The 27,793-nt window shown below is 39.0% G+C and overlaps 1 long non-coding RNA gene across 1 annotated transcript in view; it reads left to right on the top strand.

Moving 5' to 3' along the window:
* Positions 1-26,101, top strand: part of LOC134733700 (uncharacterized) — a 345,729-nt gene extending 319,628 nt beyond the window's left edge. Inside the window, exon 3 of the long non-coding RNA XR_010117331.1 lies at positions 25,971-26,101. This is a non-coding gene — a long non-coding RNA (uncharacterized lncRNA). The remainder of the gene's footprint in view (positions 1-25,970) is intronic.
* The last annotated feature ends 1,692 nt before the right edge of the window (positions 26,102-27,793 follow it).

Here is a 27,793-nt window from a genome sequence, read left to right as displayed (position 1 = left end):
TCAGCAGGTTTCAACTGGAAACAGGTGTTGATGATGATGTCCAAATCTTCAGGTGAGGTTCTTCTCTTCCCCTTGCCAGCCTTTGCATGGAGTAATGAACAGGCCTGTGTTAGATGTAGCAGATGCACATGTCCTCATGGGCCAGAGCTCTTGAATCAAATCACAGGCTTGCCGAGAATTATCACAGAGATGAGAATCTTACGTTAAAATGCACTTTTGTCTTACTGGTAATGATCGCAGACCCCATTACATCATTTATTTGTATACACTAAGCCATAAACTTGCTTTAGCCAGGATTACCTCAGGATTCCACGCTAAACACAAGGCAATCTTGTTGGCTTAGGTCCTCCCACTTGGCTATATCCTGTTTGCAATTTCACCAGAACTTTGCCAACACTCTACTCTGATGTGTGCTGTGTAGATGTAGAAGGAAAATAGCTAAATCAAGAGAAGGAAAGAAGTAATTTACAAATTCTTCATGATGAGCATTATTGTTTTCTGTTGGAATTGGACTCGGACTCATCTTGGTAAATTTTACAGATTATAATTCAATTTTATTTTTATCAATTCTTACTTTCTGAGTTTTTAAGTTAGTCAGGAAAGACATTTAGTTAAGAGGGATGATTCCAAATGTGATTGTAGCTCAAGTGGAGTGGAGACCTCATTGTTTATCTGGTGAATTCATATAGCAGAAAGATACAGGAGTATCAGCCAAGGAGCCATCTGGGGGCAATTGCATAAAACTGTCTTTTCTAATCGCACAACATCACCTGGAGCAAGGACTCTAGGCTTTTCAAGATTTAAAGGTGGCTGAAAAATATTGTGAAAATCAATGAGAATTGAGATTTTTAATAAATCACAAATTCATTAATACTCCAAAAACTACCCTTCAAGTTGGGAAAATCAGTACTCTTTCCTGATCATTCCTTTATCCTATATTTTCCTTGCAGTTAATTTTACTTTCATTTTCTCGAAGCCAATTTATCTTCAAGACAGTTGTTAAGTCCTATTCTATGCCTTGCATTTGCAAAGAATTATATGGTTTCCTTCATCCTTAGAGATAATTTAACAAGCTTACAGACACATTGTGTGAGCGCGCACACACACACACACATACACACACACAAATTTATCAGCTAATATCAGTAAATCATCAAAGCCCCGTGGAAACTATTGAAAATCAAACTGGGTTGTAGTACGATGGTATCTGCAATGTATTGGTTATTTATCCATGTTTATAAATAGGACACAAAAGCTTAATTTTATCATAATTGAAGAGCAATTTTGAGAAAGTCATGTAATTTAATGGTTTAGCTGTCTTTTATTGCTCTATGTAAATGGACTAAATAGCAGCAGTAAATGTTGAACACAATCTAATGCACTACAATTTCTTTGGAACACAATTTAAATTTCAAATTATGTTTAATGCTTTTGTACATATCACAGGTCTCTTTTTTAAAGCTTATCACATGGAATTGATTTATTCAAGGAAACTAGCATTTGGAAAAAACAGGAGAATGGGTCATTTGGAAATATGATCAAATATGCTGAAAAATGTGCGTCATTTACTTTTAAATCATCCTTTCCTTTCATTATTATGAACCTCACCAGTGCCTTCCTGTATTATATATTTAGATAGTCTTTGAATAAGACAACTTTTTCCGACTGTATTGTGTTATTTGGCCTCAAACATTTCCTGTTTCTTTTGTGTAATTAGGCTCAATAGGAGAAGGTGATATAGAATAAGACACAATGTGTGTATATGTTGGCCCGTTTTTCCTGTAGAAATGATTCATTAATTGGCATCTGCCCTTGGTGCTATATTCATATCCATGCCAACATATCCTTCTGCATGAAATAATCTTCAATGAAATAGGGGAGAAAATGTTGTTCTCTTTGGATTCCATCTCATTTCAGAATGTTGTGATTAAGATACAGATGTGAAAATCAGATAAAGAGGCTAAAAATAAAACATTTTTGTGAGAGGCAGTTAGAAGGCTTTAATGAAATTTTAAGATGGGGGTGTTAGAAATAAGCCAGGATGTCTAACTTGCATTCCCTTGGGCCATCACAACAGGGAAGGATTCCTCTAAAAACAAACTCTTTCATGAAATGTATAAATCTTAGAAGGAAAGCACTCAAAATATATTGTGCACACAACAATATGCTTTGGCTCTCATAGAATTTTCCAGTTTAAAAAATGCAGTTGTCTGCTCACAGGAAGACGTCAAACAAAATTGAGAAACTATGGAAACACACTTGCTGCTAGGTTGAAAAGAAACCTGGGCTGGGCACGGTGGTTCATGCCTGTAATCCCAGCACTTTGGGAGGCCGAGGCAGGTGGATCGCCTGAGCTCAGGAGTTCAGGACCAGCCTGGTCAACATGGTGAAAGCCCATCTCTAGTAAAAATACAAAATTAGCTGGGTGCAGTGGCACATGTCTGTAATCCCAGCTACTTGGGAGGCTGACGCAGGATAGTCGCTTAAACCTGGGAGGCGGAGGTTGCAGTGAGCCAAGATGGTGCCATTGCATTCCAGCCTGGGCATTAAGAGCGAAACTCCGTCTCAAAAAAACAAAAACAAAAACAACAAAAAAAGAAAAAATGTGTAAATCTACTATAACAAAATTATTACCAAATTTACTGCACACAATTATTATCAATGGACCAACAGGCAAATGATGATTTTTCCTACATCTCTTGTCTTCTCAGGGTGAAGCCTTTTCATGCCTCCTGACAGTTTCAATTTTCAAGTAGGTTGCTTAATTTAGTAGGTCTCATTCATTTCTTTGTGAATTCCTTCTTACTTTTGACAGACTTTAGGCATTTAATGGTAGACCACCCAGTAATGGAGCTCAAAGGCTTATGAAGAGGACACAGTAAACAAATAATTCGTTTTTTTTTTTTTTTTTTTTTTGAGACGGAGTCTGGCTCTGTCGCCCAGGCTGGAGTGCAGTGGCGCAATCTCGGCTCACTGTAAGCTCCGCCTCCCGGGTTCACGCCATTCTCCTGCCTCAGCCTCTCCGAGTAGCTGGGACTACAGGCGCCCACCACCACGCCCAGCTAATTTTTTGTATTTTTAGTAGAGACGGGGTTTCACCGTGGTCTCGATCTCCTGACCTCGTGATCCGCCCGCCTCGGCCTCCCAAAGTGCTGGGATTACAAGCGTGAGCCACCGCTCCTAGCCCATAATTCTATGATTATAATAAATATCTAGATGAAGACTGGAGAGATTTACTTCTTTCTGCTGGTTCCTGGTCCTATCACTATGAATCCAGCTTCTTGACAGTGGCAGCAGCAGTTCGTTCCAGTGGCCACAGATAATACCCATTTGCAGTTTTTCTAATACTCACAGAACAAGTCTCATCTCCTCCTGGTACCAGTGCCTCTCCTCAGAGGACTGAGTCCTTACCCTGTCTACTTTATCCTGTAAGCTTCTATGTTTTAATAATTCCAACCCCTTCCTTTTGTTTCCTGGGAGTGAGAGTTGTTTCCTGGGAGTGAGAGTTGTTTCCTGCAATGCCTATCTCTGTGTTCCTTAGTGTTCCTATTTGCCTTTCACTTCCTCAATACCCATTAACAATCTTTACATTAAATTCTGCCTGTTAAAATAATTGGTATGGTGAAATCTGACTGAAATTTAGTAGATATTATTGGTAAAACTCTAACATTAATCACATGTACATTTTTTTTTTAATCCTAAAGACCTGCCTGGATGCCCTGTAAGCACTGAGAAACATATTCAGAATATCTAAAGTCAGACACAATAATAATTTTTAAAAATGTGATATGACCAAGCCAGGCATTGTGGTAGGCTTTAGGAGATTACTAATGATGAGTTTATAAGTTAATGGAGCAGATGAAAATATAAACAATTGACTATAAAATCACTCAAGAAACGAGCCTATGAAAGGTATTTTTAAGGGTGTGCCAGCCTGATGATAGAGACAACTGGATAGATAATGAAAAACTCATCATTCCTTAACTTAGTTGTATTTGCTGAAACAAACAGAAACTTTATCTGTTAACTTAGGTCTACTTCTGCCTTTGGGTAAGTGAAGATAAATATAAGTCCTAATGAAAAAACAGGAATCGTACAGGAATCGTACTGTAAGTAGAAGATGAAACAAATGTTAAGTGGACCTGACACAATTAAAGAAAATTAGGGCAAGAACCTAGACTATTGTTAGAAGTACAGAACAACTTTTGTTATGTCTTGGTGTTTGGGCGTTTTTGGAATGCTCGGTAACTTCTTTGGCCACCCCAATACCGTTTTTCTACCTCAATGCACCATTATTACTGCAATACTACATTCTTTAGCGTTAGCAACTAGGCCCATAGCCCTTGATATTCCCCTTACAATTCCAGGGTTTTGAGTTTAATGCTAGTTCTTGGCCCCTAATTGTCTTATTTGGTCATAGGTAATTGGATAAAGATAATTAGATAAACTTTCTGATGCGCTCTGGATTCAAATGTCTATCTTCATGAAATAGCCCACTATCGTATGTTGCCTAATACACAGTAAAATATTAGTTGGTGACAACCGCTGTTTTGAAAAGCAAAGCAGGATAAGAGTGTGGAGAATAACAGGAATGTTATTTCAAATAGAATGGTTACTAAAGATCAAACTGATGAGATGACATTTGAGCAGAGACCTAAATGAGGCACAAACCAAGCTGTTGGAAAGATGAAGTGGAAGAGCATTCCAGGCAGATGGAATAGCAAATGCAAAGGCCAAATGTGGACATGGTCTTGGCCTATTTGAGAAAGTGCATGGATGCTATGGAGAGGAAGTAGAGTGAATGAGGGTTAAATGGTAGGAGACTATTAACAAGATAGTCAGAGATAGGTCACACTGTAGATCATGGTAAGAATTTTACATTTACTTATCAGTGTGTGCAAAGCCATTGGACATTGTTGAACAAGAAAGTAATGTGCTCTGATTTAAAATTTTAAAGGATAACTCTGACTTCTATGTGGAGAATAGATGGTTGGTGGCAGGAGCCAAGACCAAGGAGAATGTTATTGTAGTGGATATGCTGAAGAAAAAGGATGGTTTGCAATAAGGTGGTTGTGATGCAAATGTTGAGAAGTTGCTGACTGACCTTACTGATGGTTTAGCAGTGAGGCTCCAAGAACCACTGGACAGCTGCTTCAAAGATGTGCCAATTACTGAAATGAAGAAATCTGTTGAGAAAGCAAAGCAGAGACACATAAAACTCCAGCCTCCTCTCCACCCACAGGTTGTATAGAGGAACAATAAGTTTCATTTGAGATCCAATTTAATATTCAGTTGAAGAGGTCATATATGCAGCAAGTTGAATGCCCAGGGGAGAGTTTAGGCTAGAGATATAAATGTAGCCACTATTGTGATACTGGAAGTCTTGTGATTAGATAAGATTATCTATGAGATGAGTGTAGATACAGAAGGAAAGAGGACAGAAGATCGTGTCCCAGGGTACTCTAGAATTTAGATGTCATGAAAAGGAAGAGGCAATGGAAAATGAAAGGAGGGTCAAATGAGGTAGGAGAAAAATCCAAGAGTGGGGTATGGAAAGGCCTAGTAAAGACAGAGTTTCAAGAAAAAGAAAGTGGTCACCTGTGCCACATTCTTCTGAGGGGTCAAGTAAATTTGTGGTAGTGCACTGACCATTGATTTAGCAATATGGAGTCATCAGCAACCAATATAAGGCAATATATGAGTGGAGACAAAAGCCTGACTGGTGCTTCTTTGAGAAAACAGGAGGTTGAGAAACCGTATAGTTAATTTATTTTTATTTTTATTATTATACTTTAAGTTCTGGGATACATGTTCAGAACGTGCAGGTTTGTTACATAAGTATACACGTGCCATAATGGGTTGCTGCACCCATCAGCCCATCATCTACATTAGGTATCCTTAAATTTTTAAAGGGCTTTCTTTAAAGAGAATCAGGTGAATGGAGCAATAGCTGAATAAGATGCTCAATTAAGAGAATTTCTTATATTTTCTGTTGGCAGATATGCATAATTTTATCAATATGAAAATGATTTGGAAAAGGGGAAATTAATGGTGGACAAGAAATGAATAAAGACTCTAGGAACAAAGTCCTTGAATAGGCAGGTGGGGATAAAATGTAATATTATGTAGGGGTGCGCCTTTCATCCATGTTGGAAAGAAAAGTGCAGGAATGAAGATGCAAGTAGGCCAATAGATTTGGTGGTGGGAGACAGAAGTTTTTTCTGGTTGCTTCTTTTTTTAAAATAGACTATTTTTAAAAAGCAGTTTTAGGTTCACAACAATATTGAGCAGAAGGTATAGAGATTTCCTATATATCCCTGCCCCCCAAACCTGCACAGGCTTCCTCATTAGCAACATCCCCCACCAGAGTGGTACATTTGTTACAACTGATAAATCTACATTGACACATCATTATCACCCAGAGTCCATAGTTTACATTAGGAATCACTCTCGCGGTGGCTCAAGCCTGTAATCCCAGCACTTTGGGAGGCCGAGGCGGGCGGATCATGAGGTCAGGAGATCGAGACCATCCTGGCTAACACAGTGAAACCTCGTCTCTACTAAAAATACAAAAAATTAGCCGGGCGTGTTGGCGGGTGCCTGTAGTCCCAGCTACTTGGGAGGCTGAGGCAGGAGAATGGCGTGAACCCGGGAGGCGGAGCTTGCAGTGAGCCGAGATCGTGCCACTGCACTCCAGCCTAGGGGACAGAGAAAGACTCCGTCTCAAAAAAAAAAAAAAAAAAGGAATCACTCTTGGTATTGTATATTCTATGGGTTTGGACAAATGTATAAGGATAGGTATAATTTTAGTATTTTTTTTTTCTTTGAGACAGAGTCTCACTCTGTGCCCCAGGCTGGAGTGCAGTGGCATGATCTTGGCTCACTGCAACCTCTGCCTCCTGGGCTCAAGTGATTCTCATGCCTCAGCCTCCTGAGTATTTGTGCACCGCAGTGCCTGGCTAATTTTTGTATTTTTAGTACAGACAGGGTTTCACCATGTTGGCCAGGCTGGTCTTGAACTCCTGACCTCACTTGAGGCCTCCCAGAGTGCCAGGATTACATGTGTGAGCCACTGCGCCCGGCCCATTATGGTATTATGCAGGATAGTTCCACTGCCCTGAAAATCCTCTGTGCTTCACCTGTTCATCCTTCCTCCCTCCTTACCCCTGGCAAGCACTGATTTTTTTTACTGTCTCTCTATATTTATACCTTTCCTGGAATGTCATATAGTTGAAGTTAGGCAGTGTGTAGCCTTTTCAGAGTGGCTTCTTTCACTTAGTAATATGCATTTAAGTTTTCTCCATGTCTCTTCATGGATGATAGCTCATTTCTTTCTTTTTTTCTTTTTCTTTTTTTTTTTTTTTTTGAGATGGAGTCTTGCCCTGTCGCCCAGGCTGGAATGCAGTGGCATGATCGCGGCTCACTGCAACCTCCACCTCCCAGGTTCAAGCGATTCTCCTGCCTCAGCCTCCTGAGTGGCTGGGATTACAGGCACCTGCCACCCACCTGACTAATTTTTGTATTATTAGTAGAGATGAAGTTTCACCATGTTGGCCAGGCTGGTCTGGAACTCCTGACCTCAGGTGATCCACCCGCCTCGGCCTCCCAAAGTGCTGGCATTACAGGTGTGAGCCACTGTGCCCAGCTAGCTCATTTCTTTTCAGCATTGAGTTGAATATGCAAATTGAATGTTCAGGGGAGCATATAGACTAGAAATCTAGAGGCCTCTTCCTCTTCATAACTTCTAAATATTAGAGTGTCCTGGGACTCAATCTTCTGTCCTCTTTTCTTCTGTATCTACACTCATCTCATAGATAATCTTATCTAATCACAAGGCTGCGGGTATCACAATAGTGGCTACATTGTCTGGATGTTTATTTTTCCATTTACCTACTGAAGGACATCTTGATTGCTTTCAAGTTTTGACAATAATGAATAAAGCTGTTATAAATATCCAAGTGCAGGTTTTTGTGTGGACATAAGTTTTCAACTCATTTGGGTGAATACCACGGAAAGAAATTGCTGAGTCGTGTGCTAAGAGTAGTTTTGTGGCTGGGTGCAGTGGCTCACGCCTGGGGATTACCCAGCCTGGGTGCGGTGGCTCACTGCTGGGAATTACCCAGCACTTTGGGAGGTCGAGGCTGGTGGAACACGAGTTCAGGAGATTGAGACCATCCTGGCTAACACGGTGAAACCTCGTCTCTACTAAAAAAATACAGAAAATAAAAAAAATTAGCTGGGCGTGGTGGTGGGCGCCTGTAGTCCCAGCTGCTCCGGAGGCTGAGGCAGGAGAACGGCGTGAACCCAGGAGGCGGAGCTTGCAGTGAGCCGAGATGGCGCCACTGCACTCCAGCCTGGGCGACAGAGCAAGACTCCGTCTCAAAAAAAAAAAAAAAAAGAGTAGTTTTGTAAGAAACTACCAATAGTCTTCCAAAGTGGTTGTGCCATTTTGCATTCCCACAAGCAATAAACAATCAATGAGGGTTCCTGTTGTTCCCCATCCTCCTTGGCATTTGGTGTTATCCGTGTTTTGGGTTTTAGCCACTCTAATAGGTGTCAGTGGTATCTCATTGTTTTAATTTGCATTTTTCTTGTGCCATATGATGTGGAGTGACTTCTCATATGCCTATTTGTCATCTGCATATCTTCTTTGGTGAGGTGTCTGTTAAGGTCTGTTAAGGCCCATTTTAAAAATTGGATTTTTTTTTATCATTGAATTTTAAGAGTTCTTTGTGTATTTTGTGTAACAGTCCTTAATGAGACATGTCCTTTACAAATATTTTCTCCCAGACTATGGGTTTTCATTCTCTTGATAGTGTCTTTCAAAGAGCAGAAATTTTTAATTTTAATGAGGTCCAGCTTAACAATTCTTTCTTTTATGGATCATGCCTTTGGTGCTGTCTCTAAAAAGTCATCACCAAACCTAAGGTGATCTAGATTTTTTTTCCATCTTATCTTCTAGGAGTTTTGTAGTCCTACATTTTACACTTAGGTTTGTGATCCATTTTGAGTTAGTTTTTGTGAAGGGCAGTGTCTAGATTCTTTTTATTTTTTGTATATATATGTTCAGTTGTTCAAGCATCATTTGTTAAAAGACTGTCTTTTCTTCTTTTTATTGCCTTTGTTCCTTTGTCAGTGATCAATTGACTATAGTTTTGTTGGTCTGTTTCTGGGATCTCTATTCCATTCCATTGATCTATTTGTTTATTCTTTTGCCAATACCACACTATCTTGATTATTGTAGCTTTACATTAAGTCTTGAAGTTAAGTAGGGTCAATCCTCCAACATTATTCTTCTTCAATGTTATGTTGGCTATTTTGGGTCTTTTGCCTCTCTGTATACAATTTAGAATCAGTTTATTGATACCCCCCAGAAAACTTGCTGAGACTTTAATTGGCATTGCATTGAATTTGTAGATCAAATTGAAAAGAACTGACATCTTGACAATATTTAGTCTTCCTATCCATAAATATAACTTTTTTCCATTTATTTAGTTTTTTTGATCACTTTCATCAGAGTTTTGTAGTTTTTCTCTTATAAATCTTATATGTATTTTGTTAGGTTTCTATTTCATTTTTGAGTGATAATTTAAATGGTATTGTGATTTTAAATTCAAATTCCACTTGTTCATTGCTGATTTGTAAAAAAGCAATTTACTGTTGTATATTAATCTTGTATCCTGACATCCTGCTATAATCATTTATTAGTTCCAGTTTTTTTGTTAATTTTTCTGGAATTTTCTACAGAAATGAGTACGCCATCTCTGAACAAAGAAAGTTTTATTACTTCTTCTTTCTTAATCTATATGCATTTGCATTTTATTTCCTTTTCTTGTCTTATTAGCTAGGACTTACATTTCAGTGTTGAAAAGCACTGATGAGAGGGTACACCCTTGTCTTGTTCTTTATCTTGGTGGGAAAGCTTTGAGTTTCTCACTGTCACATGTGATATTAGCAGTAAGATTTGTTTTGTAGATATTCTTTATTCAGTTAAGAAATTTCCCTTCTATTCTTAGTTTAGTGAGAGTTATTATCAAGAGTGGGCATTAGAGTTTGTCAAATTATCTTCTGCATCTATTAATACAATCCTGTTATTTTTTTTCTTTAGCCACTCTTGATATAATGGATTAAATTAATTGATTTTCAAATGTTGAACCAGCCTTGCATATATGGGATAAATCCTACTTGTTCATGCTGTATAATTACTTGTATATATAGTTGTATTCGATTCGCTAATATTTTATTGAGAATTTTGCATTTCTGCTTGTAAGAGATATTGGTCTGTAGTTTTCTTGTAATGTTTTTGCATTGTTTTGGAATTAGGGTATCGTTAGCCTCACAGAATTAGTTAGGGAGTATTTCCTCTGCCTTCTGAAAGAGATTGCAGAGAATTGGTATAATTTCTTCCTTAGGCTGGGTTCGGTGTCTCATGCCTATAGTCCCAGCACTTTGGGAGGCTGAGGCGAGTGGATCACCTGAGGTCAGGAGTTCAAGACAAGCCCGACCAACATGGCGAAACCCTGTCTCAACTAAAAAAAAACAAAAATTAGCTGGGCATGGTGGCATGCGCCTGTAATCCCAGCTACTCGGGAGGCTGAGACAGGAGAATCGCTTGAACCCGGGAGGCGGAGGTTGCAGTGAGCCAAGATTGTGCCACTGCACCGCAGCCTGGGCAACAGAGTGAGACTCCATCTCACACACACAAAAAAATTCTTCCTTAAATGTTTGGTAGAATTCACCAGTGAATAGTACTTTCTGTTTTAAAAGATTATTAAATATTGGTTCAGTTTTTAAAATAGATATAGACCTATTCTGATTACCTATTTCTTCTTGAGTTTTGGCAGATTGTGTCTTTTAAGGAATTGGTTCATTTTTCTGGTTGCTGCTTGAACTGAGAAACAAGATCAACAGCTGAGAGTGACAAGGGGGATAGAGGAGGTTAGCATTTTGAGAATAAAAGTGAAGGTATGGATGAGTTGTCTCAGAAGTAGGAGAGTAAATTAATTAGAGCAATACAGTTGGATTGCTAAGCAGTGCTGAAGCTTTGAGTTTGTGAACATAGATATATGGTGATATGATTCTGCCTCTTCAGATACCTGGACAAAAGCAGAGAGTAGATGGAGAGTCCTATTTAACCAGGAATATAAATTTCGTAAGTAATTACAACAGAATAAAAGACAGGTGGAGGAGGTCAGGTATATGTAAAAGAATAGACGCAATGATGGTCCACTGAATAGAATACAAGTGGGTAAAGAAGTAAGTGAAAATATGACAGGATAATATACAGAGACATGGTGATTTGGTCAATATTTTTAAGGTTCTGGTGGAGTCAAATCATTGCATAAACATAGTATTGACATTTTTGAGGAGATGTAGTTATTACTCGTATGAACACAGAGTGGTGGGCCTGATATAGGAAGAAGACAAGGTCACTGGAGATGAGGAGGTAAAGGAATTTCTAGGAATTGAATTTCCATTGAGTTTCTGGCTATTGGACAAAGATGACAAGAGAGACATTGGAGAGAAGTACAATAGGCCAGATGCTCCAGTATTCATGGAAGGAGAAAGAGTGACAAGAAAATCAGCAGAAGATCACAACAAGACTGGCTCCAGAAGGATGGTAGATGACTGCAACATGGCACGGGAGTAGAGTCCAATGGCAAATGTTTCAATGGAACAGGGCATTTTTAGGGATGTGGAAGAACAAAAGAAAAAGCAATGGACAAAAGCTCACTGGAGAACAATGAAAAGCAACAGAAAAAGCAATAAAAAATACTTTATTGAACCCAAAGAAAAAGAAATCATTCTATTATAAAGACACATGCCACACTACTCACAATAGCAAAGACATGGAATCAACTCAAATCCCCATCGATGATAGACTGGATAAAGAAAATGTGGTATATATATGCCATGGAATACTATGCAACCATAAAAAAGAATGAGATCATGTTTTTTGCAGGGACATGGATGAAGCTGGAGGCCATTATCCTTAGCAAGCTAACACAGGAATGGAAAACCAAATACTACATGTTCTCACTTATAACTGGAAGCTAAATGATGAGAACACATGGACACATAGAGGGGAACAACACACACTGGGGCCTGTTGGAGGGTAGGAGGAGGGAGAGGATCAGGAGAAATGACTAGTAGGTACTAGGCTTAATACCTGGCTGATGAAATAATCTGTACAACAAACCCCCATGACACAAGTTTACCTATGTAACAAACCTGCACATGTGCCCCCGAACTTAAAATAAAAGTTAAAATAATATATTTCATTGGAAAAAACAGTTAAGAGCAAGAAGTATATAAGGTCATTTTGAACAGACTTAATGGTAAGTGGGGTGAAGTAGAAAAAAATCCCCCTTGGATGCACTGCAGAGGTAATAATATCCTCAAGTGTGGCTGATTTCAGTTAATGCAAGAGGGTGAAGATGAAGGCAACATTCAAAGAAATGATTAAATGGAATCTATTCAGATAACATAGTAAGATATGGAAACCAAGTAAAAATACATGTCCAGAATAAAGAACTTTTAAGGCATTTAGAAAGTCCTGACTAATTAGCTTAATTTAAAAGTTATTGTTACAATATCACCTACAGAGACAATGTTTACTACAGAGAATGATTTTTTAGGTTGACTCTAGATACTTTTTAAGTCCTGTTGTTTTTGTTGCTGCGTGTGTGTGTGTGTGTGTGTGTGTGTGTGTGTGTGTTGCAGGTAGTATGTTATGTAAGATGATTTTTTTAGACAAGGTTATATACAAAGGTGTGCTTTTCATGTGCTATAGAACAGGAGTCAATTCATGTGTGGGGTATAAAAGCTAACTGTGAGAAAGTCAGTGTTACACAAATGTAGGTGGGCTTCCTTTCTGAATAACTATTTCCTGTTTCTAATCATAGGTTTTCATTTGGTATTATACTTTTCTATGCCATCTTTCTTGCCTTTTCGTACCTTCCAGACATGGTCAGTATTGACCCTGGTGATAGACACATGGCTATGTTTTACAGATAATAGAATCTTTGTTCATTTCTTGGTTGTATAACATCATGTTACCCCTTTTTTTTTATTGTGTTGGGCATGATTTCCAGCAAAATAGCTAGCAAGTATGTTCACGTTGAGGTATAAATTTTACTTAAAGTGAAATGTTAATATAACCATAAAGGCTTGGACTTTCCTCAGCCCTTCCTGGATGGACAATTGCTTGAGCTGTCCTTATATCCCATGGCTGGCATGTCATCTGCTCTTTATTATCCTACTCATGCTGTTATGTAGGCATGTCGTCTCTGTTGCAGTTTGGGCATGTCACTAAGATGACAAAAAAAAAAAAAAAAAGCAGCCACCATTTTCCATCATTTGTTCTTGGGAGTGGTGATTAAGAGCATGTAGTTTCCGGCTGGGCGCAGTGGCTCACACCTGTAATCCCAGCACTTTGGGAGGCCCAAGGTGGGGAGATCACTCAAGGTCAGGAGTTTGAGACCAGCCTGGCCAACATGGTGAAACCCCATCTCTACCAAAAAATACAAAAAAAAAAAAAAAAAAGAAAAATTAGCTTGGCTCGGTGGCACACGTCTGTAGTCCCAGCTGCTCAGGAGGCTGAGGCGTGAGAATCGCTTGAACCCGGGAGGCAGAGGTTGCAGTGAGCCGAGATTGCACCACTGCGCTCCTGCCCGGGTGACAGAGTGAGACTGTCTCAACAAAAAAACAAAAACAAAAAACAAAAACAAGAGCATACAGTTTCAAAAGCACACTGGATGGAAATGTCAGATAGTGTCAGAAAAACGTATTTACTTTGTGAAGAAAGAGATTATTTATACTTTGTGGGGACGAGTTAATTATCCCCTGCCTTAAAGGAGATGTCATTCCATTCTAGATATTTTTGGTAGGTCAATATTGAATAAGCGACTGAGCTAGTGGCACACTAAAGGTGGGGGCAGTGAGCACCATCTGTCCTGGGTGCAGGGCCTGGAGAGAACTTGGAAAGAATAATAAAGCTTGCTAAAAGTAGGGTGGTTTTTATTATAACCATGTGCTGGCAATTCTAAACAAAGTTGGTAACAGAATAATTCTTCCTCAAAAACGTTTTGTTTGTCTAAGTTCTAAACAATCATAATTGTAAATTTTAATAATATGTATGTAAGCTTCAAATTAGCACATTTTTATTATCCTTTAATGAGCATTGTTTTTTACATGGAAGTTAATTTGGAGAACTCTCAGTTATTCAGCTTGTTCCATAACACATATGGTCTTAACTATGTATGTTTTGAGATGAAGTTTGTTAGAGATTAGAATGTTGAATTTTCTTCAGGCATTATTTGTGTCTCCAATCCCTATGGTACTACATATTCCTGTGTTTAAACAGTAGATTTGAAATAAACAGTGAGAAAATGTGATAATGGAGAATTGGAATCTGAGTTATTTCAATTCTATCATCTTATGTGACCACTTTGAGTTTTAAATCTATGTTTAAGATTTGAAACATTAAATACAAAGTTTTTGGTTGGCGAGTACAGATTTTAGTTCATATATGAAATATTTTATTGAGATAAAATAATATCTGTAAATTTTAATTATAAATGATCAGTTGTTTTAATACTAAAGAACAAAAAAACCATAAAATGTGCATCAGTGGTAAAAATTAGTAGTTATCTAAATTGCACTTTGCACAGATGTTTCAGTTTCATTTAACTTTTCTTATTAGTGACTGGCTGTATACGTTTATGATTTTTTTTTTTTTTTTTTTTTTTTTTTATAAACAATAGCAATTTATTTCTCACAGTTCGAAAGGATGCAAAGTCCAAGATCAAAGCACTGGCATTTGGGTGTCTGGTGAGGGCCGTCTTGCTGTGTCTTCATATGACAAAGAGTGGAAGGGCAAAAGGAGCCTAATAGCTCACTCCCGTAAGCTTTTTTATAAGGGCACTAATTCCACTCATGAGGACAGAGCCCTCATAGTCTGATCACCTCCTACAGACCCTTCTTAATACTATCACATTGGGTCTTAGGTTCCAACATGTGACTCTTTAGGGGACACACACTTTCAAACCATAGCAGGACCACAGTGTCCATTACATAGTCTTATAATTAATTGTTTTATGATATAAAGATGGGCGCAACCAGAAAGAGAAGACTTCAAAGAGTTAAGAGAAAAATAAGGGACTTTAAAGCCAGGTAATAACCCTCAAGAAGAAAAATGGGACTTCATATTTAAACAAACTGTGTCTATGTCTTTCTTAAAAAAATGAAATGTCTAGAACTGCACTATCTGGTACAGTAGCCACTAGCCACATGTATGTATTGAGCACTTGAAATGTGGCATGTCCAAATTGAGATGTGCTATAAGAGTAAAATAGCACATCACAACAATTTTTAAAGACTTAGTAGGAAAAAAATGTGAACTATCTTATTAATAATTTTATATTGGTAGTGTGTCTATAATATTTTGACTATATTGAATTAAGTGAGTTATTAAATTTAATTTTACCTACTTCTTGTGACATTTTAAAATGTAGCTATTAAAAATTTTTAAATTAGTTACGTGTATCCCACTATAGTTTTATTGGACAGAGCTGGTCCAGGATAATCTTAAAGTCTGATAAAGTTGTTATCTCAGGCCACAGACTATAGCAGAGTAGAAATGGAAAGAACAACATAATGGACATTCTCGTTATGTAACATTTTCAGTAACACACTTCCCTGGCCTTTCTAAATTGGTAACCTATTGGGCTCCTCATTTAGCTATTGAGAGGCTGTATTAGCGCAGGCTGCCATGCAAAATGCCAAAGACTGGGTGGCCTGAACAACAGAAATTAATTTTCTCCTCACAGTTCTGGAGGCTGTAAGTCTGAGATCAGGGTGTCAGCATGGTCAGGTTCTGGTGAGGGCTCTCGTCCTGGCCTGCAGACGGCCACCTTCCTACTATATAATCACAAGGTAGAGGGGTGGGGGAGCAGGAGGAGATCTCCGGTTTCTTCTTTTTTTTTTTTTTTTTTTTTTTTTGGAGATGTGAAATTCAATATTTATTCCTTGAATTTTTTTTTTTTTTTTTTTTTATTACACTTTAGGGTTTTAGGGTACATGTGCACAATGTGCAGGTTTGTTACATATGTATCCATGTGCCATGTTGATTTCCTGCACCCATTAACTCGTCATTTAGCATTAGGTGTATCTCCTAATGCTGTCCCTCCCCCCTCCCCCCACCCCACAACAGTCCCAGGAGCGTGATGGTCCCCTTCCTGTGTCCATGAGTTCTCATTGTTCAATTCCCACCTATGAGTGAGAACATGCGGTGTTTGGTTTTTTGTCCTTGCGATAGTATACTGAGAATGATGTTTTCCAGTTTCATCCATGTCCCTACAAAGGACACGAACTCATCATTTTTTATGGCTGCATAGTATTCCATGGTGTATATGTGCCACATTTTCTTAATCCAGTCTATCGTTGTTGGACATTTGGGTTGGTTCCAACTCTTTGCTATTGTGAATAGTGCCGCAATAAACATACGTGTGCATGTGTCTTTATAGCAGCATGATTTATAGTCCTTTGGGTATATACCCAGTAATGGGATGGCTGGGTCAAATGGTATTTCTAGTTCTAGATCCCTGAGGAATCGCCACACTGACTTCCACAATGGTTGAACTAGTTTACAGTCCCACCAACAGTGTAAAAGTGTTCCTATTTCTCCACATCCTCTCCAGCACCTGTTGTTTCCTGATTTTTTAATGATGGCCATTCTAACTGGTGTGAGATGGTATCTCACTGTGGTTTTGATTTGCATTTCTCTGATGGCCAGTGATGAGGAGCATTTCTTCATGTGTTTTTTGGCTGCATAAATGTCTTCTTTTGAGAAGTGTCTGTTCATGTCCTCTGCCCACTTTTTGATGGGGTTGTTTGTTTTTTTCTTGTAAATTTGTTTGAGTTCATTGTAGATTCTGGATATTAGCCCTTTGTCAGATGAGTAGGTTGCAAAAATTTTCTCCCATTGTGTAGGTTGCCTGTTCACTCTGATGATAGTTTCTTTTGCTGTGCAGAAGCTCTTTAGTTTAATGAGATCCCATTTGTCGATTTTGGCTTTTGTTGCCATTGCTTTTGGTGTTTTAGACATGAAGTCCTTGCCCACGCCTATGTCCTGAATGGTATTGCCTAGGTTTTCTTGTAGGATTTTAATGGTTTTAGGTCTAACATATAAGTCTTTAATCCATCTTGAATTAATTTTTGTATAAGGTGTAAGGAAGGGATCCAGTTGCAGCTTTCTACATATGGCTAGCCAGTTTTCCCAGCACCATTGATTAAATAGGGAATCCTTTCCCCATTTCTTGTTTTTGTCAGGTTTGTCAAAGATCAGATAGTTGTAGCTATGCAGCATCATTTCTGAGGGCTCTGTTCTGTTCCATTGATCTATGTCTCTGTTGTGGTACCAGTACCATGCTGTTTTGGTTACTGTAGGCTTGTAGTATAAAGTCAGGTAGCGTGATGCCTCCAGCTTTGTTCTTTTGGCTTAGGATTGACTTGGCGATGCGGGCTCTTTTTTGGTTCCATATGAACTTGAAAGTAGTTTTTTCCAATTCTGTGAAGAAAGTCATTGGTAGCTTGATGGGGATGGCATTGAATCTATAAATTACCTTGGGCAGTATGGCCATTTTCACGATATTGATTCTTCCAACCCATGAGCATGGAATGTTCTTCCATTTGTTTGTATCCTCTTTTATTTCATTGAGCAGTGGTTTGTAGTTCTCCTTGAAGAGGTCCTTCACATCCCTTGTAAGTTGGATTCCTAGGTATTTTATTCTCTTTGAAGCAATTGTGAATGGGAGTTCACTCATGATTTGGCTCTCTGTTTGTCTGTTATTGGTGTACAAGAATGCTTGTGATTTTTGTACATTAATTTTGTATCCTGAGACTTTGCTGAAGTTGCTAATCAGCTTAAGGAGATTTTGGGCTGAGACAATGGGGTTTTCTAGATATACAATCATGTCATCTGCAAACAGGGACAATTTGACTTCCTCTTTTCCTATTTGAATACCCTTTATTTCCTTCTCCTGCCTGATTGCTCTGGCCAGAACTTCCAGCACTATGTTGAATAGGAGCGGTGAGAGAGGGCATCCCTGTCTTGTGCCAGTTTTCAGAGGGAATGCTTCCAGTTTTTGCCCATTCAGTATGATATTGGCTGTGGGTTTGTCGTAGATAGCTCTTATTATTTTGAGATACGTCCCATCAATACCTAATTTATTGAGAGTTTTTAGCATGAAGGGTTGTTGAATTTTGTCAAAGGCCTTTTCTGCATCTATTGAGATAATCATGTGGTTTTTGTCTTTGGTTCTGTTTATATGCTGGATTACATTTATTGATTTGCGTATGTTGAACCAGCCTTGCATCCCAGGGATGAAGCCCACTTGATCATGGTGGATAAGCTTTTTGATGTGCTGCTGGATTCTGTTTGCCAGTATTTTATTGAGGACTTTTGCATCAATGTTCATCAAGGATATTGGTCTGAAATTCTCTTTTTTGGTTATGTCTCTGCCAGGTTTTGGTATCAGGACGATGCTGGCTTCGTAAAATGTGTTAGGGAGGATTCCCTCTTTTTCTATCAATTGGAATAGTTTCAGAAGGAATGGTACCAGTTCCTCCTTGTACCTCTGGTAGAATTCAGCTGTGAATCCATCAGGTCCTGGACTCTTTTTGGTTGGTAAGCTATTGATTATTGCCACAATTTCAGAACCTGTTATTGGTCTATTCAGGGATTCAACTTCTTCCTGGTTTAGTCTTGGGAGGGTGTATTTGTCGAGGAATTTATCCATTTCTTCTAGATTTTCTAGTTTATTTGCATAGAGGTGTTTGTAGTATTCTCTGATGGTAGATTGTATTTCTGTGGGATCGGTGGTGATATCCCCTTTTTCGTTTTTTATTGAATCTATTTGATTCTTCTCTCTTTTCTTCTTTATTAGTCTTGCTAGCGGTCCATCAATTTTGTTGATCTTTTCAAAAAACCAGCTCCTGGATTCATTAATTTTTTGAAGGGTTTTTTGTGTCTCTATTTCCTTCAGTTCTGCTCTGATTTTGGTTATTTCTAGCCTTCTGCTAGCTTTTGAATGTGTTTGCTCTTGCTTTTCTAGTTCTTTTAATTGTGATGTTAGGGTGTCAATTTTGGATCTTTCCTGCTTTCTCTTGTGGGCATTTAGTGCTATAAATTTCCCTCTACACACTGCTTTGAACGTGTCCCAGAGATTCTGGTATGTTGTGTCTTTGTTCTCGTTGGTTTCAAAGAACATCTTTATTTCTGCCTTCATTTCATTATGTACCCAATAGTCATTCAGGAGCAGGTTGTTCAGTTTCCATTTAGTTGAGCGGTTTTGACTGAGTTTCTTAATCCTGAGTTCTAGTTTGATTGCACTGTGGTCTGAGAGACAGTTTGTTATAATCTCTGTTCTTTTACATTTGCTGAGAAGAGCTTTACTTCCAACTATGTGGTCAATTTTGGAATAGGTGTGGTGTGGTGCTGAAAAAAATGTATATTCTGTTGATTTGGGGTGGAGAGTTCTGTAGATGTCTATTAGGTTCACTTTATGTAGAGCTGAGTTCAATTCCTGGATATCCTTGTTAACTTTCTGTCTCGTTGATCTGTCTAATGCTGACAGTGGGGTGTTAAAATCTCCCATTATTATTGTGTGGGAGTTTAAGTCCTTTTGTAGGTCACTGAGGACTTGCTTTATGAATCTAGGTGCTCCTGTGTTGGGTGCATATATATTTAGGATAGTTAGCTCTTCTTGTTGAATTGATCCCTTTACCATTATGTAATGGCCTTCTTTGTCTCTTTTGATCTTTGTTGGTTTAAAGTCTATTTTATCAGAGACTAGGATTGCAACCCCTGCCTTTTTTTGTTTTCCATTTGCTTGATAGATCTTCCTCCATCCCTTTATTTTGAGTCTATGTGTGTCTCTGCACGTGAGATGGGTTTCCTGAATACAGCACACTGATGGGTCCTGACTCCTTATCCAGTTTGCCAGTCTGTGTCTTTTGATTGGAGCATTTAGCCCATTTACATTTAACGTGAATATTGTTATGTGTGAATCTGATCCTGTCATTATGATGTTAGTTGGTTATTTTGCTCGTTAGTTGCTATAGTTTCTTCCTAGCCTCGATGGTCTTTACAATTTGGCATGTTTTTGCAGGGGCTGGTACCGGTTGTTCCTTTCCATGTTTAGTGCTTCCTTCAGGAGCTCTTTTAGGGCAGGCCTGGTGGTGACAAAATCACTCAGCGTTTTCTTGTCTGTAAAGTATTTTATTTCTCCTTCACTTATGAAGCTTAGTTTGGCGGGATAGGAAATTCTGGGTTGAAAATTCTTTTCTTTAAGAATGTTGAATATCGGCCCCCACTCTCTTCTGGCTTGTAGAGTTTCTGCTGAGAGATCAGCTGTTAGTCTGATGGGCTTCCCTTTGTGGGTAACCCGACCTTTCTCTCTGGCTGCCCTTAACATTTTTTCCTTCATTTCAACTTTGGTGAATCTGACAATTATGTGTCTTGGAGTTGCCCTTCTTGAGGAGTATCTTTGTGGCGTTCTCTGTATTTCCTGAATCTGAATGCTGGCCTGCCTTGCTAGATTGGGGAAGTTCTCCTGGATAATATCTTGCAGAGTGTTTTCCAACTTGGTTCCATTCTCCCCATCATTTTCAGGTACACCAATCAGACGTAGGTTTGGTCTTTTCACATAGTCCCAAATTTCTTGGAGGCTTTGTTCATTTCTTTTTATTCTTTTTTCTCTAAACTTCCCTTCTCTCTTCATTTCATTCATTTCATCTTCTATCAGCGATACCCTTTCTTCCAGTTGATCGCATCTGCTACTGAGGCTTCTGCATTCTTCGCGTAGTTCTCGAAACTTGGCTTTCAGCTCCATCATCTCCTTTAAGCCCTTCTCTCCATTGGTTATTCTAGTTATCCATTCTTCTAATTTTTTTTCAAAGTTTTTAACTTCTTTGCTATTGTTTTGAATTTCCTCTCGTAGCTCAGAGTAGTTTGATCGTCTGAAGCCTTCTTCTCTCAACTCATCAAAGTCATCCTCCATCCAGCTTTGTTCCGTTGCTGGTGAGGAACTGCATTCCTTTGGAGGAGGAGAGGTGCTCTGTTTTTTAGAGTTTCCAGTTTTTTTGGTCTGTTTTTTCCCCATCTTTGTGGTTTTGTCTACTTTTTGTCTTCGATGATGGTGATGTACAGATGGGTTTTTGGTGTGGATGTCCTTTCTGTTTGTTAATTTTCCTTCTACCAGACAAGACCCTCAGCTGCAGGTCTGTTGGAGTTTACTAGAGGTCCACTCCAGACCCTGTTTGGCTGGGTGTCAGCACCGGTGGTTGCAGAACAGTGGATTTTCATGAGACCACAAATTCAGCTGTCTGATAGTTCCTCTGAAAGTTTTGTCTCAGAGGAGTACCCGGTTGAATGAGGTGTCAGTCTGTCCCTACTGGGGGGGTGCCTCCCAGTTAGGCTGTTCAGGGGTGAGGGACCCACTTTAGGAGGCAGTCTGTCCGTTCTCAGATCTCCAGCTGCGTGCTGGGAGAACCACTACTCTCTTCAAAGCTGTCAGTCAGACAGGGACATTTAAGGCTGTGGAGGTTCTCGCTGAGTTTTTGGTTGTCTGTGCCCTGCCCCCAGAGGTGGAGCCTACAGAGGCAGGCAGGCCTCCTTGAGCTGTGGTGGGCTCCACCCAGTTCGAGCTTCCTGGCTGCTTTGTTTACCTAAGCAAGCCTGGGCAATGGCGGGCGCCCCTCCCCCAGCCTCGTTGCCGCCTTGCAGCGTGATCTCAGACTGCTGTGCTAGCAATCAGCAAGACTCTGTGGGCATAGGACCCTCCGAGCCAGGTGCGGGACACAATCTCCTAGTGTGCCGTTTTCCAGGCCCGTTGGAAAAGCGCAGTATTAGGACGGGACTGACCCGATATTCCAGGTGCCGTCTGTTTCCCCTTTCTTTGACTAGGAAAGGGAACTCCCTGACCCCTTGCGCTTCCCGAGTGAGGCAATGCCTCGCCCTGCTTCGGCTCGCGCACAGTGCGCTTCACCGACTGTCCTGAACCCACTGTTAGGCACTCCCTAGTGAGATGAAACCGGTACCTCAAGCAGAAATGCAGAAATCACCCGTCTTCTGTGTCGCTGGGGCTGGGAGCTGGAGACCGGAGCTGTTCGTATTCGGCCATCTTGGCTCCACCCCCTCTCACATTTATGATTTTGAATAAGAAAATTTGATGATATAGAGGAGGGAGTGTTAAAAATGATTTTCTTCAGGTGTCACTTTTGCTAGGTTTGCTGCTGAAGCATTTCCGTTACTAGAATAGGATGCACGGTTTGATCATTATGGGGGTATGCTCCCATGGAACATCCAGAATCAGGTTCCTAAAGCACTTGAAATTTTTGGTAGAGAGATGACCTGTAAGTGTAGAATACCTGTATTTGAAAAACTAGCATGGACATTCATTGGCAGCATAATTATTTTAGTTTGCTGGGAGCATATTGCAATTATTTTATGTCTTCAGCATGCCCTCAAGGACTGACGGTGAAAACAGAGACAAGATTTAGAATAATACAGATCTGTGTTTGATTCTCAGCCCTGTCTCTTACTATCTGTGAGGTCTGAGCAACTCAACCTCTTTAAGCTCCAGTTTCTCCATCTGCCAACATGTAAGCAAAATACCTATATCTCAGAGGGTTGTGGTGAGAATTCAATGTTATGTAAGTAGAAATACTCAATCCATAGAATCTGCCCAATGAACGTATTTTCTTTGTTCCTACCACTTTTACAAACTCAGTTTAGTTATTACATCATTCTTTTTCTTCAACTCTTAAGTTCTAGGGTACATGTGCAGGATGCGCAGGTTTGTTATATGGATAAACGTGTGCTATGATGGTTGCTGCACAGATCAACCCATCACCCAGGTGTTAAGCCCAGCATTCATTTGCTGTTCTTCCTGATGCTCTGCCTTACACCTGACAGGCCCAGTGTGCGTAGTCCCCTCCCTGTGTCCATGTGTTCTCATTGTTCAGCTCCCAGTTATAAGTGAGGACATGCAGTGTTTGGTTTTGTATTCTTGTGTTATTTTGCTGAGGAAAATGGCTTTCAGCTCCATCCATGCCCCTGCAAAGGGCATGATCTTGTTCCTTTTTAATGGCTGCATAGTATTTCATGATGTATACATATCACATTTTCTTTATCCAGTCTATCATTAATGGGCATTTGGGCTGATTCCATGTCTTTGCTATTGTAAATAGTGCTGCAATGAGCATATGTATGCATGTATCTTTATAATAAGATGATTTAGATTCCTCTGGGTATATACCCAGCAATGGGATTACTGACTCAAATGATATTTCTGCCTCTAGGTCTTGGAGGAATGGCCACACTGTCTTCCATAATGGTTGAACTAATTCACACTCCCACCAACAGTGTAAAAGCGTTCCTTTATCTCTGCAGTCTTGCCAGCATCTGTTGTTTCTGGACTTTTTAGTAATCACCATACTGATTGGCCTGAGATGGTATCTCCTGTGGTTTTGATTTGCATTTCTCTAATGATCAGTGATGTTGAGCTTTTTAAAATATGTTTATTGGCCACATGAATGTCTTCTCTTGAAAAGTGTCTGTTCATGTCCTTTGCCCACTTTTTAATGGGGTTGTTTGTTTTTCATGTAAATTTGTTCAAGTTCCTTGCAGACTCTGGATATTAGACCTTTGTTGGATGGATAGATTGCAAAATTTTTCTCTTATTCTGTAGGTTGTGGAAGAGCTGGTACTATTTCTACTGAAACTATTCCAAAAACTGAAAAAGAGGGACTCCCCTCTAACTCATTTTATGAGGCCAGTATCATACCGATACCAAAACCTGACAGAGATACAACAAAAACAAAAAAACCTTCAGGGCAATATCCCTGATGAACATTGATGCAGAAATCCTCAATAACATACTGGCAAACCATATTCAGCAACACGTCAATAAGCTTATCTGCCACAATCAAGTTAGCATCATCCCTAGGATGCAAGGTTGGTTCAACATACACAAATCAATAAATATAATTCATCACATAAACAGAACTAAAGACAAAAACTGCATGATTGTTTCAATAGATGCAGAAAAGGCCTTAGATAAAATTCAACATCCCTGCATGTTGAAAGCTCTCAATAAACTAAGTATCGAAGGAACATACCTCAAAATAATAAGGGCCAGATATGAAAAACTCACAGCCAATATCATATGGAATGGGCAAAAGCTGGAAGCATTCCCCTTGAAAACCAGCACAAGACAAGGATGCCCTCTCTCGTCACTCTTATTCAACATAGTATTGGAAGATCTGGCCAGAGCAATCAGGCAACAGAAAGAAATAAAGAGTATTCAAATAGGGAGAGAGGAAGTCAAATTATCTTTCTTTGTAGATGACACAATCCTATATCTAGAAAACCCCATTGTCTCAGCCAAAAGCTTCTTAAGCTGATAAGCAACTTCAGCTAAGTCTCAGGCTAGAAAATCAATGTGCAAAAATCACTAGCATTCCTATATACCAAGAAGAGGCAAGCAGAGAGCCAAATCATGAATGAACTCCCATTCACAATTGCTACAAAAAGAATAAAATACCTAGGAATACAGCTAACAAGGGAAGTGAAGGACCTCTTCAAGGAGAACTACAAACCACTGCCCAAGGAAATCAGAGAGGACACAAACAAATGGAAAAACATTCCACCTCATTCTTTATATAAGGTTTCATTAGATGAACACTGTCCTTGTATTTTATGCTGATTTTTTAAGCACTAAGGAGGTCCACTGAATATTTGCTAATTGGTTGTGATATATGACTTTGGTTTCCTAAGGTCTTTATTAAAGTTTCCAAATTATTTACTAACTGATTCAGAGAGGAAATAAATGAGAAGCATTAACTTTTACTTTATTAAAAATCCCTCTATCTTCAATTATCAATACATCTTTTATCCCCAAGACTGAAGGCCTGTGGAAGGCATGGAGAGTGTGGAGTGCAGGGGTAAATGGCGAGGAGGATTAAACAAAAGTTGATCCATTGTAACAATTTTATATCGCTTTCTTCCCAGGGAAGATTTGTATTGGTGGCCCTGAAGCAGAGAGCTCTGTATCCCATTACCAGCAATGAGTCATTCAGTCTCCCACAGATCCAAATAAAGTTTTACAGAATACCCTATGGCATGCCTTTCAAAATATATGAACACCATAAAATATATCATTTATTTTACCATATGAACTGACTCTGTCCCTTTTTCACCATTTGGAATAGCAATCTCACCATGTGTTTTTGGCTCTTAGGTTATCATCAGATATATTGGAGTTCTCTGAGCTTTTCCATTCTAAGTCCCCATGGTATTTTCAGGAGTTTTATAACTTGGTTGTAAAAATTCACTCTAAACTGAAACTTGGCAAACAATATATTAATCTGGGAAGTTAATTTCTTTTATAAAGTCCAGAATCTGTTTAGCCCCTCTTTTGAGTTCTCAGAGACCTTGGAAAAATAAAGTCAGCAATTAAAGTTTTTTTGTGTCTCAAAAAAATGCAATTACATTTCTCCAAAATCCTTTCAACCCTATTTTTACAGGTGAATAGCTTATATTTTGGACTGAGTTCTGATATATTTTGAAACAGATTTTTTTTTTTTCTTTTGGCATAGTGAAATAGAGTAATTAAGAAAGGTACTAGGCTAGCTTACCCTGTTACATCACTGGAATAACAACGTATCTTTAGAGAGTGGAGCCTGTCTGAATTTATAAAAAGGACTAAGACTTTAATATCATTGGACATTCACTAATCTACAAATATATCACTGAGAAGTATTTAAAACACATGATATGCCCTCAATCTTAGAAGAATTACTAAGATGCTGAAACTTCTGTTTGCAGTTGGTTTACTGGACTTTGAGAATGACTTTGCCGTTATGTAGTGCCAGCAAATGTAATTAGACTTACGTATTCTTTTCAGGTACCAGAGAATTCTGTCTCCACCTCCTCCTGCTTACCAGGGCGCAGCTCCAGGGATGAGTTATACAAATAGTTTGATTGACCAGATGCAATCTGCACAAACAACCTTCTCACTTCAGAGACAGGCCCAGCGATAAAAAGTTCAGCAACAACAAATGACAAAATGAAGCAACATTTAAAATGGAGCTTCATGGCTTTACAACACTTGCAGGTGTATTTTCCAAAAGGAATGCAAAACAATTAAATCATGGTCTTTGGAGTTTCACAGAAGTGATGATTATTAGCTCTGTGGCCTTGGGGAAGCTACTTAATCTGCACAAGTTTCATTTTGCCTTTTCTTCAAAGTAGAGATAATAACAATACATACTTATTTAGGCCCTTATAAGGCTTAAAATCAGAAAATATTTGTAATGCAATTCACAGAATAACTAGAAAGCTGTAATTAATATTACTTTTGGTTATCATTAATGATGCTCAATTTTCTGGTTAATTTTATGAAGCAGACTTCATTATTATTACATATTTTACATATGATAAAAATTTAGGTTCAAAATGGGTTTTAACTTGTGTCAGATCACACAGTTAATAACTATGTTTAGCTTGGTCTCAAACCTAGGTTTGCTGACAGTAATCCTAGTACTTCTTTTTTTCCTGGTACTTTTTTTCTTTTGGTAACCAGAATGTCAATTTGAGGAGGATTATTTCTTCCTCAAAAAGTGGGATAGAGAACATAAACCTTTTTTATATTGAAAAAGTTAAAAATTTTAATGCATAAGGATCAACATGTTTACTAGATGGACTTTTGGGGTCCTTGAAGATTTCTTTTTTAGATTAAAGTATATTAACTTTGTACTAAAATTATCTGTAATAGATTTGATGTATCTGTTATAGTCTGTTAATAGCAGCTGGGTTTTCCCAGTAGACTAGAAAGGCTTAGAATGAAACAACCATAACAGTTAAATAGCTTATTGATTTCTATATCCATGGACTTCACTTGGTGGGTCCTATTCCTGCATACAATGATCATTATGGCTGCCATGTATACACATACATATTTGAGTAGGACAGTACTTGAGGAGGAAGGAGAGTCAGGGAAATCTTTTATATGAAGTGAATCTGTATTTATTTGAAACAAAGGAGAACTTAGGCTGTGTTCATTACATTAGTGCAGATGTGGTGAAGGTAGTGTTGCACCAAATTTCTTTCCAATAGTGAGCACTCATTCCCCCAGCTTCCCTTACTCATAGGTGAGTTCTTCTCCCTGCAATGGCTGTTAGCTGAAAGGACCTCTTTTGCCCAGGGTGTTTTCTTCTTCCTGGAAGTAGCCTATATCCAGTGACTGGTTGATATGCGTCTCACAGGCCTTGCCCTTTGCCCCAGTTTGGATAACTCAGAAGTGCCATTCCAACTTCAGAGCTCCTGTATGATTGGCTGAGGTCCCTGTTATAATGTTATAAGAGCTTCACAGTTCAATTTCTTCCTCTGGGGTAGCCGAGCCAGTCTTACTTAGTTTACTTCCTTACAAGTGTTGTTCCACAGAGTGCTCCCAATAAACCTCCAGCATGAAGGTCTCCATCTAGGAGGTTTTTTACCTGGTAATCCCAACCTAAAGTTGTAGATGGCTATCACAGAGCTAAGGGGGCTTATCAGATGCTACAAGGAGGAGAAGCAACTTTACTGTTGTAGGAGAAGAAGGAGACAGAGTCAGAAAAAAAGAAATAAGAAGGGGAATTGGAATAAGCGCTGAGTGTCACAAAGAGAGGCAGAAAAAAAACCAGCCTGGATAAACAGAGGGAAGCTGAGCCTGTGTAAACAAAATGCCTT

Source organism: Symphalangus syndactylus, chromosome 12, assembly GCF_028878055.3.
Source record: "Symphalangus syndactylus isolate Jambi chromosome 12, NHGRI_mSymSyn1-v2.1_pri, whole genome shotgun sequence".
In the NCBI taxonomy this organism is placed as follows: domain Eukaryota; kingdom Metazoa; phylum Chordata; class Mammalia; order Primates; family Hylobatidae; genus Symphalangus; species Symphalangus syndactylus.
Note: the sequence above shows the minus strand (reverse complement) of the source record. Positions and strands in the feature narration are given on the sequence as shown.